The sequence below is a fragment of the Staurois parvus genome, unplaced genomic scaffold (genome assembly GCF_062004578.1).
Source record: "Staurois parvus isolate SC_StPar_1 unplaced genomic scaffold, SC_StPar_1.0 ptg000130l, whole genome shotgun sequence".
Classification (NCBI taxonomy): Eukaryota; Metazoa; Chordata; class Amphibia; order Anura; family Ranidae; genus Staurois; species Staurois parvus.
The window spans coordinates 3437456-3464443 of record NW_028317926.1 but is presented as its reverse complement, the minus strand read 5'-3'; the positions used below and the strand labels follow the sequence as shown (position 1 = coordinate 3464443).

Sequence of the window (26988 nt, the reverse complement as noted above, 5' to 3'; positions counted from 1 at the left end):
CCAGAGTTTATCAAGACATTTTACAGGAAAATGTACGACCATCTGTCCGCCAACTGAAGCTCTGCAGAGGATGGGTGATGCAACAGGACAATGACCCAAAGCATACAAGTAATTCAACAAAACAATGGCTGCAACAGCACAGAATATGCCTTCTGGAGTGGCCCAGTCAGAGTCCTGACCTCAACCCGATTGAAATGCTGTGGCATGACCTTAAGAGAGCGATTCACACCAGACATCCCAAGAATATTGCTACACTGAAACAGTTTTGTGAAGAGGAGTGGTCCAAAATTACTCCAGATCGTTGTGCATGTCTGATCTGCAACTACAGGAAACGTTTGGTTGAGGTTATTGCTGCCAAAGGAGGGTCAACCAGTTATTAAGTCCAAAGGTTCACATACTTTTTCCTCCCTGCACTGTGAATGTTTTCATGTTATGTGCAATTAAACCATGGCAACATCTAATGTTTGTGTAGTATTATGTTCAGCAGACTGTGTTCTTCTATTGTTGTGACTTAAATGACGTTCAGAGCACATTTTATGCCCAATTCATGCAAAACTCCTCGTAATCCCAAGGGGTTCACATACTTTTTCTTGCAACTGTACATGTGCTGCTGGCTTCGGTGTTCACCTGCGGTATCTCCTGCTCTACTGTGGATTTATATCCTTTTCCCTTCTATCACTTCCTGCCCCACCTCCAAGTCTGCTTCCCTATATATAGACATGCTCAAGGCAGCCCATGTTGCATGAGCAACTTTCTAGTTTGTCTATGCTCCTGATTTTCCTGACTACCCGTGTACCGACCCCAGCTTCATCTACCATTTTCCTGGATCCTCTTCTGTCTCCTGTCATCTGTATTCTGCACTCGTCTCAGCCGGGCATACCTGGGGGCTACAACCTGGTTCTAGTTTGCTGAAAGTCCATCTCCATCATCAGGGGCCCTGTTGAGGAAGTAGGTTGTGGCTTAGACTCCACACCCTGGAGAACACAGAGTTGGCTTTCTTCAAGGGCTCACTGTCATAATAACCTGACAGAGAGATAATAGCCACAAATATTGTACAGTGGCTGGACAGTGCAGCTCCAGATTGCAGCAGGCATCAACTGCCATCTGAAGCTGCACAAAAAGCTATACTATATCCACCCCAATGCTGGCTTAACTTTTACTACTCATTTAACTGAGCTTTACTTTGTCCAAGCTCTTTGTGTTGCACCCCTCATATTCTGATAAACATATTCTCTCACAAGTTGTTCCAGAATTGCAGATTCCCAGCTTATTTTATTTTATATTTTTTTTTTATTATTATTATTTATATTGTATTTATATTTTTTTAATCTCCCCGTAACAGAGCATCTCATTCACAGTGCCCCTTAGGTCACACAGTACCTTATCACAGAACCCCCTAATCAGACATTCCCCTCTTCACATCAGAGCCCTACTGTTTGGCTTCAACAGAGTGTGGGGGGTAAAGGAGGTGGTCTTCCATCTTCTCCTGAATGCTGCCTGTCCTGGATCAGAGTCATGTATTGCTACCATGTGGGTGAGCTGACTGTCATCACTATAGTAACCAGTGATGCTGTACATCCTTGCCCTAGAGCCTCATTAGTTTGTATGGTGCTAGCAGCCATCTCACCAGCACCATGGCAACTTACTTTGCTGTTACTAGGCAAACTAGGTCCTGTGGTTGCAGCACACTGGGAGGCCCTAGGCATCACCAGAGGGTGCTGTGACACCCTGGCTGAGAAACACTGTTTTATCATAAAATATTAAACAAAAAAGAGTACATCCTCCTATATTTTTCAAGCTTAGCTCCTCTTATTGTTCTGTTGTCTAAAAAAAATCAAGAAAAGGGCAAAAAATGTTTTTGTATATTTAATACAAATTTGTTTAGGGGCATTCAAAGAGTTTTTTTGGATGATAATGAGCAAATTGATGTGATTTAAAAAGCACACACACAAATAAATATTCCAAAAAATTGGGAAACTGTTTACTTTTACTCTTTTTGGCGTTTTCTTATGTTAGTGTCACTTCAAAATATTTAAGGCTATCTGTTTTCATTCCTATTGCCAGTAATAAACTCCACCAATAATGTTAAAAAGTGTAATAACATAGTTACTATGTTAAATATCTGTATCATTTTTTTTTTAATGTTGATGTATGTCATAAACACAGCCATTCATGTAGTACCCCGGTGTGAAGTCTGGAATTTGGCATGAGTCAATAATACCCCCTGTTGATCTTCTCATTTAGAATATAATAAATGCTTGGTTTTCATTCAAGTCTATTCATACATAAGTCAGTTTATTAGATTATTCACAATTTAATGAATGGGAAATTTTAATGAATAATCTAGGTGAAAACAGAATTCATCCTTTAGGTTCTGAATGAGAAGCTGAAGTGAGTGGTGATAACCAGGGGCGGACTGACAACTCATGGGGCCCTCGGGCAATAGAGGATCATAGGGCCCCTGTGTCCTTGCCCAAACTCTTAAAGCCTATGAAAAAGGCACCAGGGGCATCTCATGGGGCCCCCTACTGACCCCGGGCCCTCAGGCAGTGCCCGAATTTCCAAATGGTCAGTCCACCCCTGGTGATAACTAATGCCTGGTACACACTATAAGTGACAGATTTCTGTACTAATACAAGTGATGTGTGATCTCCCCTGCAGTGCTATTGTGTTCTCACATGGGGACTGACCCCCCCCCCATCACCATGCACCCGAACACACAGGTCAGACCCTGACCCGAACACACAGGTCACAGGTCCATTTGTGATCTATTTTTAAATAAATTTATCATCACGGAAATGCACGAGGAGAGTGTGCCCTCTTGTGTTTTGTCTCGAACTGTACACATAGACTGTAAGTCGACCAGTTTCTACTGTACTGGATGATTTCGGGCTATATGCAGCCTGCATGTACCCGGCATAACATTCAATATCCCTACCTAACACCAGGGTACTACAAAAGTAAAATAAAACCTGGAAGCTGATTGGTTTCTATGTAGAGCTGCTCCATATTTTGCACTCTCCAGTTTTAGAAAATCTCCCCCTTTGTCTACTGGGCACAGTTTTTTCATTGACTGTTCCTGTTGGGGTGGGGTTACCAAACACAGGCATTTTATTAAAGTGGCAAAAAGTGGTCAGGTTTTTTTTTCTTTAATTTCACCATGCAGTGCCAAAACACACATTTTTAAAGGGCAATTTCCCAGAAGCTTTGTTGAACTCAAAATCATTTGTTTCATGGTGAAATTGCAAAATATCATGCTCATCCTGATTTCCTAGCTCAGTAAATGCTCTATTTCTGAAAATGCATAACAAAAGTATTTTAATTTGTCCTATAGAAACAACAGGTTCTGCAAATTTCTCAAAATATTTTTGTGTACAAGAACTGCCCTCTAGCAAATTCCCCTTCACAATTGTTGCAAAAGTACTCATATATGTTGCACAGTTCATAATAATTGGATACTGTATGGTCATCCTAAGAAAAATTAATAAGTCTTCTCAAATCAATGAGGTTGATTTATAATGGTGAATAGGCAAGAGAACTTTGCAAGAGAATTCTCACTTTCTCCTTAGCTTAGTGAATGTGGTGAAAATTCACTTTGCAAAGAATACCCAATCACATGCAGGGAAAATAAAATAAAAGAGTATTTTTGCTTACACATGATTGGATGATGGATGTCAGCAGAGCTTCCCCTCATTCACTAAGCTAAGGGATAATTTCCTTGACAAGTGAAAATTTTCTTGCAAAGTTAACACCCTCTTTACCTTTAAAAAATCAATCCAATTGTGCCTGAATTGGCGTTTGGGTGCCCATTCATAGGCAAGTGTAGAAGGGTAAATTTCAAGCATAACAACAATGTATGATGGCTTCTGGTGTGCCGCCACATGCTTTTGCATTATATAGTGAATCAAAGTAGTAGTGATGCCTGGCACAGTGAATGACATCAGGTCCTAATGATCCATGTTTGTTCTGTAATAAGTAACTTTTCCAGGATTCTTCACTATGTGATATGTCATGGTATACAGTGCACTGACTGCCATACTGTATTTTTAAAATATTCTTGGTGTACAGTTGTCACAAGAAGCAAAAAGTTGCAAATTAATTTCATAACTTACATTGCGTTAATGAACACTACAAAATTCTGCAACATTTTCCAGCGGATGGCATCTATTATGTAGGCGGACAAGTCATCAGAAACAATACACCATCACCTACTACCTGTTGCATACACTTTCATGTTGCTTCAGCTGTCTTGTTTTGTATGGATATAAAATATCAATATGGAGAAAAGCACAGAATATATTTAAATAACACAAAAATGCATTATTTAACATGAAGGATGGGATTGTCACTGCAGCCCAAGAGAAGTTTCACCATCTTTCCTCTTCGAGCATTGCATCTAAACTAAGTCCATTATTCTTGTCTAAGCAGCTCATGATCAATTCAAAGAGGCTGCTGATTTGAGGTTGCAGGCTGCTCCTGTTTGTCACGAGTCTCTTTCCAAACCGGCCAATTGGTCGAACTCCCCGCCCTACATACCAGTAAGGATCAATCTCTGGACCTATTAAACAAGAGAAAATGTATTCTCATTAAAGCAAACCTGTCCCTTCAAAACCAGAGAACATTACATTAATTTATGAATAGGCACAGTGCAGCTGATCAACTAAAAGAGTAAAGCATTAGCACTTTCACCTAATAGCTCTAGGCACCAACCATGGCACTACATGCCTGGAGTTTGCATGTGCCTGGGTGGGTTTTCTCCAGGTACTCCGGTTTCCTCCCACACTCCAAAGACATGATGGTAGGATATTGGCTCATGTCTAAATTGGCCATAGTATGGCTATATATGAATGTGAGTTGTAAGCTGCTTGATATCAGGGACTGATGTGAATGTACAATATATATATATAGCACTCCGTAAATTGATGGCGCTATATAAGTACCTAAATTAACAATCACTTTTTAAAGTATATGCTCACTAGCTGAGTTCACTTTGAATATCCAGCTGTACACAAAGGAAGTAACAGGACTGAATCACAGCTTCATTACATTTATTTTGCTAAATGAGCAGTCCCTGCTCCTTTGATAAATTAACCCCAGTGTATGTCAAAAAATATAAAAACTACGTATTACAACTGCATAATTTCTATATGAATCACCTTTTGAAATGTACATACAATTTGTCTAGTCACCTAAGTTTTCATAAGTAAGCAGAACGCAGAACAGACCATTTACTAAAACAGAACATTCCCATAGTTGGATATGTTACTCAACTTTACCTTCAAGATAATAGTAGATCAAAGATAACATAAGACCTCTAACCTCATGGCCAACAGATCCAGCAGGGCAAAAAAGCCAGCAAAGAAAAAACTACAGACCTGGGTGATATGATGTCCAGAAAACCCACCCAGATTTTCTCTGGCCAGACTCCAGAGACCTGATGAGACACATCTGTCTCACTGACTTATTCTGGAGCCTTATCTGATAAAATGTCGCAGTCTGGGTGAAACATCAACCCAGCCCATGACTACTTCTTGTGCCATCAAAAGTAATTTGCTACATATACTGTAAATGCAGCAAATGGCTCTGCAATGCGTCTGCACTTGTCCATATCTTTAGAGAGACTATGCCTCCTTGAGCTTGCAATTGATTTAATTCAGAATTGTCCTTAAAGAGGTTGTAAAGTCTGAAGGTTTTTTATCTTCATGCATTCTATGCATGAAGGTAAAAAACCTTCTGTGTCCTGTCCCCCCCCCCCAGCCCCCCTAATACTCACCGAAGCCCCCTCTCAATCCAGCGATGTGCACGGAAGCCTCAGCTGTCCCGGGTCTCTCTTTTTTCATTGGCTGAGACACAACAGCGAGAGCCATTGGTTCCCACTGCTGTCAATCCCAGCCACTGAGCCAATGAGAAGAGAGTGGCGGCATGGCTGAGCCTATGGACACATAGAGTGGGACTTGGGAGCAAGCATGCACCAGTGCCCCCATAGTAATCAGTTTTCCATTGGGAGCACTGGTCAAGGGGGAAGAGCCAGGAGAGCTGACAGGAGACCCAAGAAGAAGAGGATCAGGGCTGCTCTATAAAAAACCATTTCACAGAGCAGGTAAATATGATGTGTTTGTTATTTAAAAAAAAAACCTTTATAATCACTTTATTTACTCCCCTGAGGAGTTCATCAGAGCAACGTGTCAAAAGTTATAGATCCCTAGTCCACCACCCAGCTAGCCAACAGTATATATAATTCCTTGGAATCTAAGATCAAATATACTAACACATGTATCTCCTTGGAATAGGTTTAAATTCACTAATATGCCTGGTACTAGGACGTGCTAGATGGAATATACTTAATATATTATTGAGGCAACATAGCACTCATATCTAGAAGCATATATATATATCTTTCTAAATTATGTTATTGATTATTTTTCTGGTTTAACCATTTTTATTGAAGATTGTAAAAATTATCAAACAACTGGTCACCAACATAGGAGGCTCATAACAACGGAGCATATTGTAGAGGTATAAGTGGGATCTCATGCAACATAAGTTTTTGTAATACAAAATGTCAACTGTATGACCACACGGTTTGGGCCGTAGGTCTTTGAAGACTGCCTGAGTCCAATGACCCAGTGGTATACAGTGGGGAGACAGAGTTTCGGCAGGCAAAACTGATTGCCAAAGAACAGAAGAAAAAAAAAAGGTGGGGTGAGTGGTGAAGAGGTAGGGATAAGGAATGAGGTGGAAGGGAAGCAGGTAAGGTTCCCGTAGGCTCGGGTAGTATAAGTAAAGTCAGTTATAGGTTACAGTAATAGAGAGATACAGAATTACAATCCAGAGACTTATTTGTTGCTATTACCTGCAACTTTATAACCTTTAAGGTTGTGTTGGTTCTATCTCACCTATCTTCCATTATTCTGGTAGCTTGAGATGCACAAAAGCTTTTAAAATCACTTCCAATGTCTTATACAGAATAAAAAATCTCTCGGGCAGAGGCTCAGATCGCAGTACAAATCTGAACGAGGATTTTACAATTTCCCAAGTTACACTATTCAAAAAAAAATCTGAGCTGGAGTTTCATGTATTCATTCAATGTTTTTTTCTCTACTTGTACCAGTTATCTCAAAATATTCTTTGCTACTGTTAACAAAGGCAAAGCTTTAAATCACAAATATGCAGATACAGTATTTTGTTCCATTAATATTTCAGGTTCTAACAGAGTGCTGATCATCATCCTCATTCATTCTATGGGGACTGAAAATAAATGGTGTGATTTCCCACTTGAGTTAATTTTTAGTGCATTTAGCTTCAATTTGGGCGTTCTAGAAAGCCAATAGCTGTTCACAGGGTTAAGTGCTTTTACCAACAAATATGAAGCACTTGGGAATCGTAGTAAGGAAAGAGTTACAAGGTGCTTTGTGCTGTGATTTTTATTCTGTAATATATAAACACTTGCCTAGAAAACCTCATTGTCATTTTATCCCTAGCAGGTTTCTGAAATGGGTATGTTCCCCTATCACAGTGGTGGGCAACCTTTTTTTTCAACTGAGCCAAATCTCGCCAAAACCACGATTGAAATTTATTTTGAGAGCCACATTTTTAAAACTGAAAATACATCCCCCATATAGTAATTCATCCCCCATAGTAATTCATCCCCCATAGTAATTCATCCCCCATATAGTAATTCATCCCCCATACAGTAATTCTTTCCCCCCTATAGTAATTCATCCCCCATATAGTAATTCATCCCCCCTATAGTAATTCATTCCCCATATTGTGTCAATTCACTTACCTTTGCTCCGCGCGTTCCTCTCGCCGTGTTCCCGCGCCGTTCCGGTCTTCAGGGCGGACTGTGAGAGGAGAGGAGTTCGTCACGCTGCCCCGCCTACATCCTGACAGCCAATGTTTGCCATGCTCCGCGGGCCGGATTAAAAGGTCCGCCGGGCCGTATGCAGGCCGTAGTGTGTCCATTGCTGGGCTAGCTGCAGAGTCCTGACTTTTGGGGCGGCCGCCCGAGAGGAGGGAGGGGAGCGGGCGCCCGGCACACAGAAGAGCCGCATTAAAGTGTGCAAAGAGCCGCATGTGGCTCGCGAGCCGCGGCTTGCCGACCACTGCCCTATCACATCACACCTGAGCTTTTTTTTAGCTATTAGACAGATACAAAATTCAGGTGTTTTATATACAGTATGAATATACTTCAGATATCAGAATATGTGAATGTTGTAATGCACCTGGCTCTGCAGTACAGGGTAGAAAATATAATATATATTCTGCTCAATAACCAAGGGCATAGCTACAGAGGTCACAGGGGACGCAATTGCGACCCAGCCCCATGAGGAGGAAGGGACCGATCCTCTCCATTTTACTCCTGCAGCCCCTGAATGCCTGTGGGAGGGAGAGGAGGAGAAGCAGGCATTCATCCCCTCCTATCCAGCTTACCTTTGCTGCCCCCGGGCCCCTGCGCTCTCTCCTGCCCCCCATACTCTTTATGGCATGGCCAGATCTAGGGGGGTGCTGGCACTAGCATAGCGTGGGGGGCGGGGGTTGGGGGCAGGTCGCCCCAGGCACAATATTTAGGGGGGGGGGGCACAGAAATGATGGAGAGTCCAGGTTCAGTAGTGGCAGGAGCGGACCAGCAAACAGCAGTATCTTAGTGGTGCCAGCATCTATCTCAATACGCCAAGCAGGCGGGCAAACATCAAGGGCAGCTAGACCCATGAATCCTGAAGGGAGAAGACCTCCACCACCTCCCTGAAGAGTCGAGCAGCAGAGGACACAGGCTGCGCAATTTAAACCTAACTAGCCTTAAAAATTCTCCTAACCCCCCTCCTATTGCCTATGCTGGATAACCCTGTGTAGAAAAAGATGTATACATGTATTTTCAGGTTGCCCCAGTCCGGTCACGTTATCCCCTGTGTGAGCCAGTGGTGTATCCAGGGGAGAGGAGGGAGCCCCAACAACAGATTGGACATGGGAATCTACAGGTGATGTCAACACTCCAGGCTTTTCCAGTTATTGTCAAGCGCTCTCTCTTCTCCTATGCAGCCACCACTGACTGACCAGATTATGTGACCAGACTGGAGCAAGCTGAGAATAGGTAAGTCCATGCGTTAGGGGGTGCAAATTACTTGCCTTGCCACTGGGCGCTGGCAACCTATGCTACGCCACTGGGTGTGCTCTCCCCACTGTTGTCAGAATAGCGATCCTCCATATAGCAGATGACATGGGATCGCTCTCAGATCGGACTGTGCATGGACTGTACCCTCCCCTACCAACATTTCCTGCTGTGGAGAGATGAGCAGTGCTTGGAGATGATAGGGGGCAGCTAATCAAGCCATGTATAGTCTAATCTGAGAGGGATCCTTTGTTATCTACTGTATGGACTATGGAGGATCGCTGTTCTGACAGGAGTGGGGAGAGCACAGCCTAGCACACTTCCTACCAGATGTGATTTCCCACCTGTAATGCTGGGTACACGCAGGGACGTTTTCATTCAACCCAGCAGGCTGGGCAAAAAACGGAGAGGTCAACATACTAACTATGCGATGTTAGTGCGGCGATCTCCTCTGCTAAGCTCTAGTGTTCAGACGGGGGGGCTGCAAGCGTTGATCGGATGCTGGTTTTCCAGTATGCCCATTCGATAAAAGTGGTTGTGAGACCAACTTCTGTCAGATAGGTTGCTGTATACATGGGTCGAATGTCAACCGGTTTCTGTTGAACCATCTGATATTCGGCCCATGTGTACCCAGCCTCTATTTGTTCTGGGACAGATAATAGGGTTGAACAGGAGAGGTATTGAGCTAAGAGGGAGATTTGGGGGGTGATCTAGGAGGGGTGATTGGGGGGGATTTATGTTAAGAGGGCGAATTTGGGATGAGGATTTGGGTTGGAAGGGGGGATGGGGGGAATAAGGCTAAGAGGTGGAATTTGGGGGGTGAGTATTTTTGCTAGAAGGGGGGTTGGAGTTGTCCTGGGAGGGAGGATTTGTACTGGGAGGGGGTATTTGCTAGGTATATTGCGAAGACAGAACATTTGAGGGGAAAGAGGATGTGTGCTAGAAGGGGTGATTTTTGGGTGGGGGGAATTTGTGCTAGGAGGGGGGAATTGAGGGGGATTTGAGCTAGGAGGTGGGGTTGGCCTGGGTAAAATAATTTTTGCATTTTTGTTTGGGGGATTTTGTCTGTGCTGTTTTGTTTTTGTTTTTTTCAGGGGATGGAATTATGCTGAGACATGATGCTCACACATGGGGGTGGGCGTAGTTTATAGATAGATGACCTGGCACTTCCAGAATCACATAGCTCATAGCTGAGACCTGCCAGCAGTGACCCTGTACTTTTTTCTGTTGACCCCTGACCTCTACATTGCTAACCACTTGTACCCTTCTCTGGCTTACTGACCCCTGTCTCACGCCCCTTGTTCTCCTTCCTGCTGACCGCAGTCCTGTGCCCTGCTTACTCCTATCCTCTGCTCAATTGACTCATCTCTTCTCCCTCTGCCCTACTGACTGTCTGTACATTGCCCTACTGACTCTTGTACACTCCCCTGCTGATCACTCATCCTCTGCTGTGCTAACCCCTGTAGACTGCCCTGATAATCCCCTGTACACTGTCCTACAAAGTATTGGCATCTGTACACTGTCCTACAAACTGCTGACCCTATCCTCTGCTCTGATGGCCCGCTGTACACTGCCCTACAAACTCCTATACACTGCCTGGCTGACCTCACATCCTCTGCCCCGCTGACACTTTTTACTGTACCCCCACATCAGACAGGCTAGATCTAGCTCTGATCTCTGGGTCCTGTGCTCTCCTCTGGCCTCCCCTTGTCCCCTGCAGCTCTGCCAGGTTCCCCCCTCCCCTCTCCCACCAGCTGATGCAGGGGATGCTGTCAAAATGGAGAGCAGGGAAGGGGCCAGTAAATGGTGGGGTACCCCCCATCCATATCAAGCCCTTTGGGTCTGCTATGGATTTTGAGGGGAACCCCCACACCAAAATCTTTTTAAAAATGACATGGGGGCCCCCCAAAATCCATACCAGACCCTTATCCGAGTGTGCAGCCCGGCAAATCAGGAAAGGGGGGGACGAGTGAGTGCCCCCCCTCCTGAACCATACCAGGCCACATGCCCTCAACATTTGGGGTGCTTTGGGGCAGGGTGGGCTCCCCGCCAAAGCACCTTGTCCTCGTGTTGATGGGGACAAGGGCCTCTTCCCCACAACCGAGGCTGATGGTTGTGGGAGTCTGGGGACAGGGGGCTTTGTCGGAATCTGGAAGCCCTCTTTAACAAGGGGGCCCCCAGATCCCAGCCTCCCCTTATATGAATGAATATGGGGTACATTGTACCGCTACTCATTCACAAACAAAAGTGTACTGTAAAAAATGAAAGAAGGCAGTCTTTGACAAGTCCTTTATTAAAAGCAAATATAAAAAAAATGTCCCCCAAAGTAGATCCAACGTCAATCACGATGCCTGCTGCCACCGCTGACCCAAAAAAAAAGAAAAAAAGCTCCATTCTCGACACTGGCTCCCGCCGGCTGACAGCTGCGCTGGTCTGACAGTTCAAGCTCAACAATGATTCACAATCCTACAGCCCCTCCCATCCCCATACTTTGATCAACCAAGTTCACTACAACTACTAAAGGCCTGTGTCCATGGTCTTTTGTTGGCTTCAAATGGATATTGCATTCCCATACAATTCTATGTGTATGTTAAAGTATAGCTAAATGAAAAACTTTTGTTTTAGTTTTGGATAGAGTGCAGAGGGATTAGAATGCCAGTCAGTTTTCTATTGCTATCCGTGCACCCTCTTTATTAGTCCTGTTTACCAATGTCATTGAAAGTAAAAGTGGAAGAAAATTCCAAATTTTGGATTGTCCCCTGAAAAGTAATAGAGGGGAAGTGTTCCAATGGGGACATTATTTCTGGTGAATTCTGGTCCACAAGGAATTCCCTTAATTTGCAGAGATTTCCTCTCATTTCCTGCTTGGCTATGGGACAGAAAGTGAAAGGAAATCTCCGCAATGGGACACATGGCAAAAAAAAAATCTGACAGGGGTTTTAACAATCCCTTCCTCTATCCAAAAGGAAAAAAACCTACTGGAAGGTCAAATGCAGGTCTAAAGGAGGTAAACATCAGCTCATATGCATCTGTTATTGGATTCCGAATGATCTCAGAAGTGTCTTAAGCTGATATCAAACTGACGCCATTGACACACGCCAATAGCTTGTTGACACAGGGCCTAAAAGTAAAAATGGCATAGTGCATGCTTCATGAAGGTGACAACCAACAGTGTGCATGGTTTGAACACTTCAAGCACTCTTTCATAATTTTTTATAATGCTGCTTGCAAGTGGAGGTTTCTTTGATAAAAACCTGTACATACCCTGTATGAGCCAACAACATGGTGTATTGGTAGCTGCTCCTTTGCTGTATGAGCATTTCATTCCTTAGTGATCAATCACTTTGTCATATTATTGTTTTTTTGTGTTCTTTTACTTTAAAGGAAAATCTATGCTGCAAGCGGGTTAAAGTCAGAACTTGTGATGTGCAGGCTACCTCTGGGTCAGGGAAAAAGAAATTGCTAAGCCCATTTGGTCAGTATGACCGCAGTTTCCAAAGGAGAGGTCAGTGATGGGTAGCCCTAATATTTTTTTATGGCTTTCAATTAACCACCTCAGTACCAGCATGTTAAACCTTTTCCTTACTAGGCCAATTTACTGGGAAAATTGACTTGGTCATGCAACACTACTTTCCTCGTAAATTAGGCCAACATGTGTTATGTTATATTTATTTGGCAAAAAATGCACTATGCTATATTTATTTGGGTATTTCCAGAATATAATGAGCATGAAGTTCCTATGCACAAGAAGGGCTCTGTGAAGGGAGATGCTGGCCAAGGCCACTTGGTGTGGGGGTCCAGGTATACGTTAGAACACTGACCAGTTGCATTCCAGCCCTGTCAGAGTCGAGACATTTTTTTTTTTGTGACACCCTATTCAAGTGGCTAGCATTAAGAAAAAATGCAAGCAAGTTTGGAACAGAGGTACATGATAAAATTCTGTGTGAAATTGGGAAAAAAAGTGCATCAGAAACTTTGGAAATGGTGAGGAAAGCTTATGGAGAAGCAAGCTTATCATCTGCAGAAGTGTACCAAAGGCACAAGGCTGTTAAGGAAAGCCCTTGATGTCGATCAGGATGCCCCTTTTCATTAAAAATGGAACAGAATGTGAATGCAGTGAAGTCTGTTCTCAACGGTGACTGATGGCTCACTATCAGAATGATTGCAGAGGAAACGGTAATTACCAAGTCAATTGTTCATGAAATCGTGACTCAGGAATTGATCATGAGAAAAGTGTGTGCAAAACTTGTTCTAAAGAACTTGTCACCTGATCAGAAGGAACACTGTCAACTCGTTTGCCAAGACCTGCTGGCCTGCTCGGAAAGAAAGCCTGATTTTTTTGAGTCATGTGATCACGGGAGATGAATCCTGGGTGTTTGAGTATGATCCTGAGATGAAGAAACAAAGTTCAGAATGGCACACTCCCAACCTCACCTCACTTCAAGAGAGCTCAAATGAGCAAATCAAAAGTCAAATCAATGAACATTGTTTTTTTTTAACTCGCATGGAGTTGTCCATAAGGAATTTGTAGCTACTGGTCAAATTGTAAATTAAGTTTTTTTTGTCGCTTGAGACAGAGTTTTTTGTATGTGTCCTGAGATCAGTTCAACTTGGATCTTTCATCATGACAACGCACCGAGTCACAGTGCTTTTGGTTGTCAAAGAGTTTTTGGCTGAAAAAAAACATCACGGTGCTTCCCCATCCACCCTACAGCCCCAACTTGGCTCCTTGCAACTTTTTCATACTCCCAAAGATGAAAAAGGGTTTGAAAGGACACAATTTGGTAATTTAAGTGTGGATAACATCCAAAGAGCCACAATGGCTGGGAGCATTGTGTACATTCACAAGGTGCATACCTTAAAAGAGACAATGTTCAATTTTTTGCCAGACGGTTTTGGAAAATGAATTATTACACACATAAAAATCATAATTATGAATATCTTTATTAAATGTAATATCTTGAGAGCGCATGCGTGGAAGGCAGGAGCGGATGGATTTCTAAGCCGCTCTGCACACTCCCAGCACTGGCAGCTAACATTGATGGCTCCCTGCTCACTCACCTCTGCTACCCATCTGGATTGCTTGCTCATGCGCTGGTGGCCATGAAATCTCGGCTGTCGGGGAAGGCTCCCAGAGGGACCAACAACTTGAGCTGCGAGCGGGAGGAGGAGGAAAGATGGGGTCTGGCTCCAGCTCCCACTCTAGCGCAGCCATGTAGAAGGGGAAGCCATTACCACAGAGGCCCAAGGGGACCTCCTCTGATCCATGGGCCATATCGCTGGTTCCTCTTCTGGTTCTTCAGCTGTGCTGGAGCTTCCAGTGTCAGGAAAGGCTTGCTCATAGTGCAGATAAAGTTTCCCAGCACATAAGAATGTGCATGCACAGACCAGCTACTGGCTAGGCAGATGTGCTCATTAATGAGCATATGTGCGCGAGCATGCACACTTGCACATATGGGTGCATGCCTGTCACCAAGACTGACACCAAATGGCCTATTTAAACAGGACTACTGCACTGTCTAATTGCTGTTTGGTCTGCAACTTCTATGTGTTTATTATGATTCCAGTGGACCTCTGATCTTGACCTGGCTTTCTCCTCAACCCGCTTGTCTGCTACCTGCCCTGACCTTGGCTTGTTCTCCAGATTCTGTTTCTGCCTGATCTGCCTCCACCGTTACTGACATTGGCTTGTGACCTGACTCCTCTCCTGCCTGCTGTTTATGCCCGAATCTGCCTGTCTGTTGCTGACCTGGTTGCCTGACCCTGCATCCTGTCCATCCAGTCTGCTCCAGCTCTGTAGTCAGTACACTCTCATCCGATACATCTGCCTGCTGCCAGCCTGTCCATTTCCAGCCTGCCTGCTGTGGCATCTGCCTGCTACCAGTCGTCTGCTATCAGTCTGCCTGCCATGCCACTTATCTGCTGTCAGCCTGTTTACTACCAGCCTGTCTGCTGTGTCCTCTACCGGCTACTAGCCTGCCCTTTTGAGACATCTGCCTACCACCAGCTGCTTTGTTCCAGGCATCTTTTTAGCAAAGTGACACCTACTACCTAAGCAGACTAATGGACTAATCACGGCACTCATACCTCGCCGTGCTCTGGTGGTTACTGTTCCACTATCGGTGACCCCTGAGCTGGAGTTGTACAAGAGGCCTTCCTCTGCACGTCAGGCTCACAACCAGGCATGTGACATACAGTTTCTCCCTGCACCCTCCCCAGCCCTTTCAAACCCCTCCTGCAGGCTGCAGCCTCCTCACCATCTTCCTCTGCTCTGGACAAGGAGATGGCAGATATCTTCCTCATTCAATCCAGTAACCAGGAGCCTGACCTGGATAGCCCTGCGGATTCTGCAGCTTCTCTGTCCACACCACCACAATATTCAGGAGACTCAGTACTTATTGCCCGCTTTGCTGATTTACTCCAGCGGACATTAGAAAAGGCCTCTAAGCTAAAACACAATTTTCAGGAGCTGGGCCATCGCCTGGACAGTATTGAGTCTAAAGTTGATGACGCAGTCCACCGAGTGGTCCAAAATTGCAATATGATTACTGAATTACAAGATTGCCTGAAGGATGCATACTCTAAAATTGATGATCTGAAAAATAGGGCCAGGTGCTATAACTTTCATATCTGGGGCCTCCCTGAGACAGTAAAAGATGTTACTTCCATCACATATTCCCTTATGCAATCTACTGTACCAGATATTGATGAAATCCATATGGATATTGATTGCACTCATAGTGCTCTGGTCCTCTTGAAGCCAGACGGACCACTCAGAGATGTTATTGTAAAACCCCATTTCTTCAGGGTGAAGGAGATGGTTATGCATTAGGTTAGAGAACACTTGGATTTGGAAGCTGATGGCTACAAAATCCAAGTCTTTGCAGATATCTCTCAGGCTACATCCAAAAAAGAAGAGCCTTTAAACCTTTGCTTTCACCTCTTGTCCAATGGGACATTCCCTATAGATGGAACTATCCCTTACAATTGCAGCTTAACTTGGGAATATCTATTTATCACTTTAGAAGCCTTTGGGTTTGGTCCCACATTTACTTCTCTACTCAAAACTATATATATCACCACCCTAGCTGAAGTTTCCATCCAAGACTATCAGTCTTCGTCATTCTCTATCCAATGGGGTACGAGAAAGGGTCGTCCACACTCCCCTCTACTTTTTGCTCTAGCATTTGAACCATTAGCCATGGTAATCTGATTCCACCACAACATTCATAATATTCGCTGTGGTCAACAGGAACATAAATGTGCCTTATTTGCAGAAGATGTTCTCATGTATATCACTGCCCCTCAAGAAACTTTGCCCAATTTGCTTTCATTGTTGCATCACTTTTCTCAACTTTCTGTATCTGAATTCTCAAAAAACAACAGCACTTAATGTTTCTCTGCCCTCCTCATTAGTACAAACCCTTCAGAATACTTATGACTTTAAATGGGCACAGCATTCTCTTCCATATTTCGGGATTAAACAAACATCTTCCGTTGAGAAACTCTCGAGAGCCAATTATCTTCCATTGTTTCAAGGACTTCGGGAAGACCTTTGTCATTGGGCAGATTATTCCTTATCTTGGTTTGGCAGAGCCAGTTCTATCAAAATGACATTTTTACCTAGGTTACTACGTATATTACTTTCGAACACTACCAATAGCAGTCCAGAGAGGAGACCTACAATGTCTACAAGCTGAGGTCCTCTGTTTTTTCTAGGGTAATCGAAATCCCTGGATTAACAAGTTAACTTTATATGCCTTGAAACCATGCAGTAGGGATTGGCCTTCCCAATTTACAAGCCTATTTTTAAGCTGCCCAAATCGCTCAACTTGCATATATTACAGCCAAAGGGCCTAAACCCTTTTGGGTATCTATTGAAGCTCTCTCATGTCATTCCTTAGCTGTTGGCTCATTGCTGCAGCTTCCTAGACATCTATGGCCTTCTATGTTATGTCCCACTTTATCACACTCCTTTGCCGTCTGGGACAGAGCACACCATTGTACACCTTTATCATCACCACATACATCATTAGCTCCTATCTTTGGTAATCCTGAATTCCCACCAGGGTTAGTATTTGTACATACACTGTTTCAACGGTGGATTAATAAGGGGCTTTTGTGAATTGGTGATTCCCTAATGGCGACAAACCATACACCCTGCAACATTTTAAAGACAAATTACAGATGCCCCCTAGTTAAACCTTTTGATATAACCAAATTTTTTCTTTTGTATGCTCTAAACTTAACCACTTGACCTCCAGAAGATTTACCCCCCTTAATGACCAGGCCTCTTTTTGCTACTCGGCGCTGCACTAATTCAACTGATAATTGCGCGGTCATGCAATGCTGCACCCAAACGAAATTTACGTCCTTTTTTTTCACCCAAATAGAGCTTTCTTTCAGTGGTATTTGATCACCTGTGCGCTTTTTATTTTTCACGCTATAAAGAAAAAAAGGCCAAAAATTTTGAAGAAAAACAATATTTTTTACTTTTAGCTATAAAAAATATATAGTAAACTCAAAGTTGGTTATACATTTAGTACAAAATGTATTCTACTACATGTTTTTGGTAAAAAAAATCCCAATAAGTGTATATTGATTGCTTTGTGTGAAAGTTATAGCGTCTACAAACTATGGTATAGATACTGCATTTTTTTTCTATACAGCGCTGCACTAGTTTAACGGACAATTGCACAGTCATGCAATACGGTACATAAATGAAACTTACATCCTTTTTTTCCCCACAAATTGAGCTTTCTTTTGGTGGTATTTGATTGCCTGTGCGGTTTTTATTTTTTGCGCTATAAAAAAAAAGGCTAACAATTTTGAGGAAAAAAAACATTATTTTGGACTTTTTGCTATAAAACATGTATATAAAAAAAAATTTAAAAATCAAATTTAGTCATAAATTTCTGCCAAAATGCATTCTGCGACATGTCTTTGCTAAAAAAAAAAACCCCAATACGTGTAAATTAATTGGTTTACATGAAAGTTATAGCGTTTACAAATGGCGGGAAAGATACTGGGATTTTTAGTTTTTTTTTTTATACTAATAATGGCGGCGACCAGAGACTTATGGCAGCGATCAGTGACTTATGGCGGCGATCAGCGACTTATGGCAGGACTGCGGCGGACATTCCGACATTGGGGGTACTGACTTGGGGTCACTGACATCCCCAGTGACACCAATACAGTGATCAGTGCAAAAAAAAAAAAACACTGACACTGTACTAATGGCACTGGGGAGGAAGGGGTTAAGTTTATTATACAGGGAAAGGGTTAACTGTGTAAGGGGAGTGTTTTACTAGGGGGTGGGGGTGTGTATTGCAGGGAACACCGCTGATCGGGAGAGAGAAACTCTTCTGTCCCGATCAGCGTGTCCTGGAGCTGTAAGGGAACTGACAGAAAGCACAGCTACTGCAGCTGTGCTCTCTGTCAGCAATTGCCGCCGATCGCCGGGACATAGCTGGTAACAACCGGCAGTGACCCGGCGACTGACATCCGCGGCTGTGATTGGCGGGACAGGTAGGGCGGCAGGGCGCCTTGCGCGCGCCCCCTACCTGTTTTCAAATCGCACACGTTTTAAAACGTGCTTCTGCCCAGCCGTGCCGCCCTGCTGCCATATTTATACAGTGGCTGGGCGGCATGTGGTTAAATTGCTATCGGGCCCTCTTACGCTCATGACTTTTTAATTATCTTGTCAATCAGGGAATGCTTTGGAGGGTAGGGTATCTGCGGTGTATGCGTCCCTCACCGACCCAAAATTTAAGCTTTTGTATACGAACTAGTGAGAGCAAGTCCTAAATCTTATGTTTGAATTGTCTGAATGGCAACACATTGTTTACGCTCTATCTAAGGTATCTATTAATACAATATTAATAGAAACTAATTATAAAATGCATCTACGCTGGTATCTGGCTCCTACCTGGGTTGCGAAAATGCATCTGTCTTTGGCACCCACTTGCTTCCGCCATTGTGGCTAACTGGGGACTATGCATCACATCTGGTGGCAATGTCCTATAGTGACAGGAGTAAACATCCTCAGATCCCCCAAGTCAGCCCCTTAAACTTCCTGATGAGGTTCCCAAAAAGTCAGCAAAATTATTTGCATATATGTTTTTGGTGGCTAGAATTACTATTTCTAAATATTGGAAACGGTGGTCCCGCTTGACTATGTCAAGACTAAACTTAACTCGATCATGGTTAATGACAGACTCACCTGTCTTCTTCATAATAATACCAGGAAGTTTGACAGGATTTGGGATCCATGGATCCCTTATAATTCTGTCCCTTAGGAAGCAGCAGGTTGAATCTCATTCTCCCTTTCTCATTCTGCATTTTCCTTCTTCCTTTCTCATTTTTCCTTCTTTCTTTCTCTTCATGTACTTTTTCTCATTATAGGACGTTGATTGATTTAAGAGGTCATAGGGGCCTTTTGTGGCTCTGAGTTTACCTACACTCTCAGACAAACGAACAGTGCTTTTTTTCCCTTCTCCTGCCCTCCACTCCCCTTTCACCCTCCCCCCCTTTTCTCCCCACTGTGTAACTGACATAGTAATTCCATCCATTATTTGTTATCACTATCGTACTTGCGGTTAGGATTTCAAGTGCCCCTGGTCCCTTGCGGACTGGGTATGAGTTGTTTAGCTTCAGATAATATTTATCTCTCTCTGTCAGGAATCAAGGAATGACCAGAAAGGTGTGGACTGACACAGGGAAACGCAGGTCTCAGGTACAATACAATACAGGTTATTATTAGCCACCCAGATATATATATATATATATAAACGCACAGTGAACAAACTAACCTTCCACTAATCTTAGGAGGTGCAGGAACACAGGCGTAGTCAGGGCTGGAGAGGTGGAATGGTCAGGCCGGCCGTAGGGTTCTGTAACGACTGCCTGGTGGTACCTCTAGCGGTCCTCAGGGCAGGATTCCCCAGGGCGCGGAGTCTAAGCCCCAGTCTGCCTTTTCACCAGAGCCCCTGATGGTGGGGATGGACTTGGCGCAGGACTGAGACCAGGTCGCAGCCCCTGAGTACACCTGCTAGTGGTAGAGGGATCCGCCAGAGGTATGTGCAGGTATGGCTGGATCCGTGCAGGATGGATGGATGGCAGAGTAGTTAGCGTGGTCAGACAAGCCGGGTCGGTAACGGTGGAGGCAGATCAGTACAGAGCAGCAGGCAAAGAGTAAACAGGTCACAAGCCAAGGTACAGCAACAGGAGGTCAAACAGCATAGGAGTAGGCAGAAGAATAGTCAGGGATGAGCCAGTAGTCAGAACAGGAGACGGTCAACAGAGATCAGGATCAAGCCGGGTCAGCAACGAAGCAGGAACACAGGGTACAGAGGCTCATGGGAAAACATACACCAAGGCCCAGAGCACAGGCCTGGTCATGCCTTATATACACCTTTCTACAATCAGCCCCAGGTTTGGCTGATTGTGAGCTTCTGGCTGCTAAGAGCACCCGCTGGTCAGCTCTGGTACTGCAGCCCACACGGCAGGTGAGTTCCACCACCAGTGCTGAGAGCACCCGCTGGTCAGCTCTGGTACTGCAGCCCACACGGCAGGCGGGTCCCACCACCAGTGGGGTGAGTCCATTCCTGACACTCTCGTTGTTTAAGTGAGCGTCTGTCTGAGATCATTCTTTTGCCATCTTTCTTTTCGATAATTATGTTTTTTTTCTATATGTACTAACTCTTTAATATATCTCTGTTACATTGTGATATTGTCCACTTGACCTTGGACCTCTGTTTGAGTGATATCATTGTCAAGGTTCAGATACTTAAAAAAAAACATTGAAATATAAATGTAATGTCTTGAATATATTTGTGGATTGATAGACTTATGCATTGCTATTTGTGGCTTTATTGCTCATAATTGCATCTCTTCCCTGCCGCTTCACATTACCATCATACGGAAAGTCTGGTAGTCACCATGACTTCCTATATAGAGGGCCTGCATAGTAACTATGTAATAAGAGTAATGCTTCCACATTTATAACCCCCTATTAGATACAGTACAGTACACTGTACTCATGACATATGATGGGTAATATATCTACAATTTATGTGGTGTTTATGTTCATACCCTATCTGTAATGAGAAAGCAGTTTCTGTACACTATGGAAACCAATAAAATTTGAGGCTTAACTGTTCCTGGTGATGTTGAGTGATGGGGACATCCTGATTTATGATGACAACATCATTACTTTTATGGGTAAAGAGTGAAGGTTTACATCTAAATTAGTTTTTAACTTCTGTATTTTGTTAATAAAGTATTCTGAATTTTTCAGATTTGTTAGTGGAAGCTCCTTGATCCTAAATTTAAACTTTCTTATCTATGGTCTTTCCCCATAAATTCCTTTGTCAAAAGCATTTAAGTCTCTCCCACCTCACACAGCCCCATTTCTTTCCCTGGGTCTGCTGTCACTGTTTCCTTTACTGTGGTCAGGTTTACTCTCTCTTCCTGTTACATCTCTGAGAATAGAAGTAAAAGCAAATTTCATCAATGGGACACAAACAACAAAAGGAAATAAAAATGGGGGATTTGATTCCTCCCTCCTTTATCAAAAGCAAAAAAATGTTTTGGCAATACATACATTCTAAGCCTGCACTCACATCTTGGAGCATGAGTAGAGCATACTTCTGGTGATTCTGAGGTTTTTTTGCATGTCTTTGGCGCATTCCCCAAAGGTAATCGGATATTCCCTGGATCTCTGGTGTTACTACCTATAAATGTTAATATCTGGTTATACTTTATACATTTTGGAATGCATCCAACTCTTTTTTAAAACAATCCACTGAGATGGCCAGAATTAAAACTCCTGATTACATTAAAAAATAGCTCATGTACTTCTGGTGTTATATGGTGTCATGCTACAAATGACTGTATGATGAAATATGAACAGAAACAGTTACAATGTGATTTCGCATGTTGATCATAGTCAGGAATAGTGTGGCTTAGGGAAATGCTACAAAATGCTCATATGTGAGTGGGGGTCAATTGTACTAAACAAAGTAGTATAGAATTGTAGTACAGCTGAGCAGTAATTAAAGTGTTACTAAACCCAAAACAGTAAAATCAGTCTGAATATGCAGTAAAGCACACGTTATACTCACTGTGGAACCTAAGGGGTTAATACTCTACATTGTGTAAAAAGGCCATTTGATCCTGACTTCTCTGCTCCTCCTCTTGTTCAAATGTCCGCAACTTATCTCCTGATAAGACAGCCTGAACCTTAGCCATTCTACACATGTTCATTTAGTGTGTATGGCTAGAGAGGTTTTTTTTTTTTTTTGCTTGGGAGAGTGCATGTGATCAGCACAGGGCCAATCAGCACTGTCCGGACAGAGGTCAGGGGTTCTGAATCCTCCTAGAGCAGAAAGAAAACCACTGCTGCAAGCTTTAACCAGTGCTCTGATGGACACTGATAGAAGTCACAAAACTGCTCTAGCTGCTGATGAGAAAAGGTATTTAGCAGTTTACATTTACTAAAATAATTGCACTTCCATGTTCTGTGTACTGTGGGAGACCAGATATAGTGAATGCAGGGTCCTGGGTTTAGTAATACTTTAAGTGCAGGGAAAGAAAGACAGTCAATTATAGGGAAAACAATAGAGGAGAGGGATAAGAAGGTTGACAAAATATGTTGCAGTAGGTAGACTACTCTGGAGAGGAATGGGGGGGATTACTCATTGATCTTGAAGTGATACATGTGAAATAACACTATACAATATTTTTACAGTTACTTGACTACAAAGACATGTAAAAATGTTATCCTTAGTCCTAAACACAATAAAGAAAATACTTTATATGTAACTATACTATTCATTCCCAGTGGGGAATTGGGAAAAATTACATTGCAACCATGTTCCCTATAATATGGAAAAAGCATACAGAACAAACATATGAAATGTAAAGTAATACTGTAAAATAATGCATATGAGTCTGTCCTTCACTGCCCTCTGGATAGTTTGTGTCAAAAATTAACAGTGAACAACAGTATATAAAGGAAGGTTCATAATAAAGGGTAAACCATACTGTACACAAAAACAGCAACTGAACAATTGGCACTTCTGCTTTAAAGTTATTGTTATCTTGTACCATTTATTATTGGACTACAAGGGTAAATTAGCCAACAAGCTTTGGAGTTTGCTACTCTGAGAACAAGCAATCCAGAGGTTACTGTGTTGCACAAAGTAAAGGCTCAGACCCAGCATTAAAAACAACTTGCTCTAAGAGAGGAAGACCTGAGGACATTTCCTTTATCTATATAGTGTATCATGAGGTCCAATTGAAAAACAGAAGCCTTTGTATCTGTTTGATTTGAAGCTTTCAATATAATTACATAGTAACATAGTTAGTCTGGCTGAAAAAAGACAAAAGACCTTTCAGTTCAACCATTAAAAAAAAAAAAAGTTATAATCCTACACCCACAGTTGATCCAGAGGAAGGCAAAAAAACCAGCAAAGCATGATCCAAGTTGCTCCTGCAGGGGAAACAATTCCTTCCTGATCCCCCAAGAGGCAATCGGATATTCCCTGGATCAAGGTTACCTATAAATGTTAGTATCCAGTTATATTCTGTTTATCTAAGAAAGAATCCAGGCCTTTTTTAAAGCAATCCACTGAGCTGGCCAGAACCAACTCTTGAGTCTATTCCACATTTTCACAGCTCTCACTGTGAAGAAACCTTTCCATGTTTGAAGATTAAATTTCTTTTCCTCCAGACATAAAGAGTGTCCCCTTGTCCTCTGTGATGACCTCAGGGTGAATAGCTCTACACCAAGTTCACAATATGAACTACTGATGTATTTATACATGTTGATCATATCCCCCCCTTAATAAGTATGTTCAAACAGGTTTTTAAGCTGAACTCTAGGAATCCAACCACTTTGTAAAATGTGCAGGCATACTATGAGTTAAGTCCAATGAGGTGCCACCTTGTGGACTTATTTCTTTAATTTATATCTGATAGTTTCATGGAGCTTTGGGAAGATAGCTTTCAGTACACCCCTGGGGCTCTGACAGGAGAGACACTTCTCACATGCAGCAGCTTTGCTCTTCCCTCCAGGGGTAGGGGGGTCCTTCTTATTTCAGATTGAAAATTTAACCAAGCAAGAGATAGGATTTAAGTAACATAGTATGAATTCACAAACAATACTGCAAAGTGAGTTAAGCAGTGTTGTTATGATGACGTTCTTCTAAGACTGAGCTTTGGGTTCAGGTCAGCAGAGAAGTCTACCTGAACTACTTGTTTGCTGTCGGCTGAATGGGCAAACTAAATGACCACATCTGGCTTGGTTGCTCATCTGAACCTCTGGCTGCAACTGTTTCCAGATTGTGATTAATTCAGTGGCTGTATCACTACCATTGTTAAACAAATTACTTCCTAGCCCACCCACTGGCTTGTTTTATATAGTAAACAAGTCAGCAGATATCCTGGGTGATGTTAATGACAAGATATGGTCATGACCAAGCAATCCCTGAAAACTCACCTCTTCTATCCTGCCTCCACCCAATAAACTGTAGTTTTACTTTCTCCATGAGCTCAGTTTGAGAAATACTTGAGCTATCTATGTTAGAGAGGAGGGGCACTACTATCTTTCACTACTACTGCAATCAAATTATTTAAATATGGGTTTGTGAACATAAGAGAATGCAAAGAACTGTGCTGTAGGTATTTTCAGAATTCCTCTTCTTCAAAAGCAGTCATTCTCAGATCACCAATATTAAACTTTGACCAGAGTGCACATGTAAAGGCTAACCAAATTTGTATATAAAACGTGGCCTTGTACCAGACATATAACAAAGATGTTGCTTTAAATAGGGAAAGGTAGTTATATCTGAATGTGTTTTTGGACATTACATTTATATACTTGACAATTGAGGACAGAGTTAGGACATAAAGGCATAAAGGTCAGCCCAACAAGGACAGCACTACTCATTTTCCTCTAGGAAGCAGAGCCTGTCTTATTTGAGGCTATACAGAGAATGCAGAGGCATTAGGGCATTGTAGGTTGTAGACTGGGGGCCTAGGGTTCTGTATATAGCTCTTTGAGGTCTCAAACCATTCATAAGTGTGTCTCTGCACATAGGTAGCCATGTTACAGCACCATTCTTAACCAACTACAGATCTAGGACATACCTGATATGCCCAAGCTTGTACTATGTATCAGAACTTCTTTTAGCAGCTATATCAGTGCTGACTGGCAAAAACAGCGGACTCTTGTGATTACTAAAATGTATACAAACACTGATGCGTTGTATGTATTTATTGCTTTCTCAGCGTATTTTAAAAAATCCTTTTTCTCAGTGTATTTTAAAAAATCCTAATTGAGGGGAATTAGAAAAATAAAATAATTATTTAAGCTCCATGCACAGTAGTAGCTGCAAAAATTGACGGGAAAAAGCTAGATTAACCACTTGCCTACCAGGCACTTATACCCCCTTCCTTACCAGGCCAATTTTCAGCTTTCAGCGCTGCCGCATTTTGATTGACAATTGCGCGGTCATGCAACATTGTACCCATATGAAATTTTGATCATTTTTTTCTCACAAATAGAGCTTTCTTTTGGTGGTATTTAATCGCCACTGGGCGCTTTACTTTTTGCGCTATAAATTAAAAAAAGTGCAAAAAATTTGAAAAAAAAAAAAAGTTTATTTGTTTCTTTTATAAAATTTTTCAAACAGGTATTTTTTCTCCTTCACTGATTTGCGTTGATGAGGCGGCACTGATGGGCACTGATAGGCGGCACTGATGGGCACTGATAGGCAGCACTAAAGGGCACTGATAGGCAGTACTAATGAGGTGGCACGGATAGGCGGCACTGATAGACAGCACTAATTAGGGGTCACGGATAGGCGGCACTGATATGCAGCACTGATAGGCGGCACTGATAGGTGACACTGATGATGGGTACTGATAGATGGCACTGACTGGCATCACTTCTGGGCACTGACTGGCGGCACTGACTGGCACAACCCCTGGGCACTGACTGGTGGCACTGACTGGCAGCACTGCTGGGCTGCACTGGTGGGTGGGCACAGGTGGGCAGCACAGGTGGGTGGCACTGGTGGGCAGCACAGGTGGGTGGCACTGGTGGGCACAGGTGGGTGGCACTGGTGGGTGGGCACAGGTGGGTGGCACTGCTGGACACATGTAGGTGGCACAGGTAGGTGGCACTGCAGAGTGGCACAGGTGGGAGCACTGCTGGGCACAGGTGGGGGCACTGCTGGGAACGGGTGGGCGGGGCTAGTGGGCGCACTGCTGGGCAGAACTGGCGGGTGTCACTGCTGGGCACCGATCATCAGGGCACTGATCATCAGTGCCCTGATGATCGGTGCCGATCCCCGCTCTGACAACTGCCGGTTCTCGGCAGTACTTTCCTCACGATCTGACAGCGTGAGGAAAATGCAGCCGAGAACCGGCACTTGCATTTCCCTGTGATCAGCGTGTCATTGGACACCGCTGATCATGTGGTAAAAGGCCGGTGGGATCGGCCTTTCACCACATCACGTGATCAGCTGTGTCCGTAGGACACAGCGATCACGGAGATCGCCGGGTGCGCGCCCCCTGGGGCGCGCAGGAGAGCGCGTTCTGGGAGGACGTCATATGACGTCCACTCAGAACTGGCCGGCCGCGGTGAAGCCGTCATTCGGCTATGCGCGGTCGGCAAGAAGTTAAAAAAAAGGTCGATATAATGTTAATGTAATTGAGGTAAAAACAATACTAATTGAAAAACACTAACCCAGGAAATAAAATATTGCAGACTGACAACTTTAAATCTGTTTAACCACTTGCCTACAGGGCATTTTTACCTCCTCCCTGCCCAGGCCAATTTTCAGCTTTCAGCAATGTCGCACTTTGAATGG

General features: G+C 43.3%; 1 long non-coding RNA gene across 2 annotated transcripts in view; it reads right to left on the bottom strand.

Moving 5' to 3' along the window:
* Positions 1-1853: 1853 nt before the first annotated feature.
* The window catches only part of LOC149466424 (uncharacterized), a 34808-nt gene continuing 9673 nt past the window's right edge, over positions 1854-26988 (bottom strand). Inside the window, exons 3-4 of one of the 2 annotated variants that reach the window (XR_016312073.1) lie at positions 21733-21843; positions 1854-4558 (exon numbers count right to left, since the gene is read on the bottom strand). This is a non-coding gene — a long non-coding RNA (uncharacterized LOC149466424). The remainder of the gene's footprint in view (positions 4559-21732; positions 21844-26988) is intronic. The other variant, XR_016312072.1, reaches the window with a different exon arrangement.